This window comes from Triplophysa rosa, linkage group LG17, assembly GCF_024868665.1.
Source record: "Triplophysa rosa linkage group LG17, Trosa_1v2, whole genome shotgun sequence".
Lineage (NCBI taxonomy): Eukaryota > Metazoa > Chordata > Actinopteri > Cypriniformes > Nemacheilidae > Triplophysa > Triplophysa rosa.
In genome coordinates, this window is record NC_079906.1 from 21379371 (window position 1) to 21382635 (window position 3265).

General features: G+C 34.9%; 1 long non-coding RNA gene across 1 annotated transcript; it reads right to left on the minus strand.

Moving 5' to 3' along the window:
* Positions 1–1235: 1235 nt before the first annotated feature.
* LOC130568242 (uncharacterized) lies at positions 1236–2738 on the minus strand. The gene is made up of 2 exons (XR_008964684.1): positions 1764–2738; positions 1236–1535 (listed from the first exon to the last, which is right to left on the minus strand). It is a non-coding gene; the product is annotated as an uncharacterized LOC130568242 (long non-coding RNA).
* Between the last annotated feature and the right edge of the window lie 527 nt (positions 2739–3265).

Here is a 3265-nt window from a genome sequence, read left to right on the forward strand (position 1 = left end):
TGACATTCCGATTGTCAAATATGTGCATGTGAATGTGTTTTGTTGTTTAAACACTTTTATAATGATCGCGTTAGTTGAGCTATAAGCGGGCGCCGCCATGTTTGTTTCTGCCGCGGTCTGAGATCTGTCGGATTTACATCACGTGAATTCATCCACTTCTCTTAAAAACACAAACGTAAGTGCCTGGTGAACTGGTAGAAGAATTGAGTGATCTTAACAATTGCTTAAATTGCAGATACTGTGTCTGATCTGAATAAAACACATCCGTCAAATTACATTTGTGGAGATTGTTATTGCCGCTTCCATAGACATCAGTGTGTATTATGCAATCTCTAAATGTATTTTGTGCTTCGTGCATATGTCTGAAGGCTAAATGAAACATCATGTGGTTGTTATGTGACAGGGTTGAGTCTGTCTCTGGCTCAGTGCCAGCCAAAGCGCTGAATGTTCTAATCACACCGGTGTGATCGCACGCTACAAAGGCTTAACAACATTATGAAAAGTGACTAAGACATTAAGGACAGGCTGGAACTCTGGAATTGACGGAAATCCGTCGTAGACTCGCTGCAATTAACGGAAATCCATCGTAGCGACGGAGAACTTTAATCCATGTATAAATGTCAGTAATATAGCTCGAAATTCATATTATTGTATAATTATATTGTATTAATAATTCATAAAAATGAGTGAAACGCTTGTCAAATATCGACAAATATTGCATTATTTTTCGTGAGTAATAATTGTGTAGACCTGGCATCCTCCATTTTAACTTTCCAGAATTTTAGTAAAAACACAATGTCATTGCATAGATAACAAAATCTAAAACCAAGAGGCTTTTAACGAAGAACGAAAAAGGCACAGTTTCAAACAAAAGTCATTAGTGCTTCACTTCAGTATGTTATAGTGCTTTTACACCAGAGGATGGCGACACGTACATGCACACAAAACCTTTTTGCTTTGAATGTTACAAAAATGAAAAACAAACATAAAAGAGTTCCTTTGGGGTGGGCGTATGCATGTGGATCTACTAAAATAAAAACATTTCAACTTAAAATTGAAGACTAAATTTGACTTCGTTCATCTTGTTGATTGTGTGTAAATCATATGTAGAGATCTGTTTGTTGAAACAGCATTTGTGTTTTTGTGATTTCCAGTAGGCTATAAGATCATGTTTACGTTTTTTTTCTGGGACCCATTGAGATGTCACTGGACAAAAAAACATAAAGGTCATCAAATTCACAAGAATGTATTTATTTAATGAGGCTATTAATTACAACAACACAGTTCAACACAATATGTGTCACACTTAGTGAGGACACACCCCAAATGCAGACAGTTTGTACAATAAAAAATAACAACAACAAAAATTGAGCCAAGGCCCAAACTACAGCCAAAATAGCAGACCAAAAAAACAAAACTGAAGAAAAACACAAAACACTAGACTCAACCTGTCCTGACTAAACACAGAAACACTAACTGGACTTGCCTTGACCACACCAGACAAGAGGTGCTGCGTCGTGTCGCATCTGTAAAAACTGAAAACAGAAATCACTGTGACAGTCTGTACTGAGACTACTTATATAGTGTTCAAACAGTACTTTCTATGTGTGTATTAATAGTGCAGTGTGAATACATGCTGGATATACGGCATTGTCTCAAATGACGCACTATACACTTAAATTATGCACTATGTACTCTACTGTCTAGTGTATGACTTTGAGAAGGGTAGTATCATCTCATTGTACTTTCAGTGTAATTGTTACCTGTTTTGCCCAACATGACCTCAATCACCATCGTATTGAAGCCGAATCGAACTTCGCTCGCACAGCAACTTGTCCAGTGTCATGTAAAGAAATTGAAATGTGAACAAACAACTCACACTATTTATACTAGAAAATTGTGTGTAATATTACATAAGTATGTGATTTGGGACACAGCCCGATCTGATCATGAGACCTGTATGCACACTGTCATTCATTGGTAATGAAACGGGGTTAGGTCTAAATGGTTCCTCAGTCAGGTGTGGTTTTTTCATTGGAAATGAGGCCCTACTCATATTTAAACCGAAATGTATGTATGTGTTCTATAAAATAAAAACCAGCAAACAAAACCTTGAATATTAAGTATAGATTTTTATTAATGAAAGTTTGCCAAATATACACCCAAAATCTATTAAGCCTATGTATCTATCTCAAAAGGGATAAATCATGGGAGTATGATCAGGGTGTAACACATAGGTCGGAAAGCATTAGATCTGTTCATTTCTATGAAACAGAAACACTCAATATTCCTCATTCAGAGGCAGACCAATTCTTCTGCCCGGGAAACCACTGGCCGACATTTAGAATGTATTTGTAGTGTTTATTTATTATGTTGAACCATCTGAATGTAATTACGCTTGAATTCTAGTTTCTGAATTTTGTCGTTTGGTGTAAATCTGTAACAAAGACGGGGTTTTAAAACAGGCCGTACATTGAGACATCACTGACCCAGGCTCATACATCTCGGCGTATTAAACACATTCACCTTCCACATGAGAAAAAAATACCATGTAAAAAACTGTGACTATTCGTTTGCAAAATAAAAGTTTTTGTTTACATAAAATTTGTGTGTACTGTGTATAATAATCAAGTATATATAAATACATACACATACAGTACATGTATATATTTAAGAAATATTTACAGGTGTATATATACAATTTTATATAATTGTATTGCATATAAATATTTAATATATAAATGATATATCATGTGTGTGTGTGTATTTATATATACATATACAAATTATTACACAGTACACACACAAATTTATGTAAACAAAAACTTTTATTTTGCAACGATTAGTCCACGTATCTTTTACAGCCCTAATATCTAGAGTTTTATGATCTTCGATTCCTTTTAACGTGGTTTGTAAGACACAAAGGTTACATCATGCAGACCTATTAGAGTCCCATAGTGTGAGTCTGCCCACAACGACTTCTTGTAGTATTGTTTTTCTTTCTTCCCAAACAGATCGTATAGTCGTCATAATCAAAGTTTTACAAATATAATGTCATTTAATGTTCATTTAACGTGCAGCTGCGTGTAAACAACCAGTGCTGTTGTAATATACTGTATTGATGAGAATCACCTGAATGAATAATGGTTAAAAGTTGGCCAACATTGAAGATTAGATGTTGATACAAACATGCAGATTAAAAAGATATATAAAACCCCCCATCACCCCAAAATAAAAAGATTGTTCAATTGGGTCTTATTTTTAT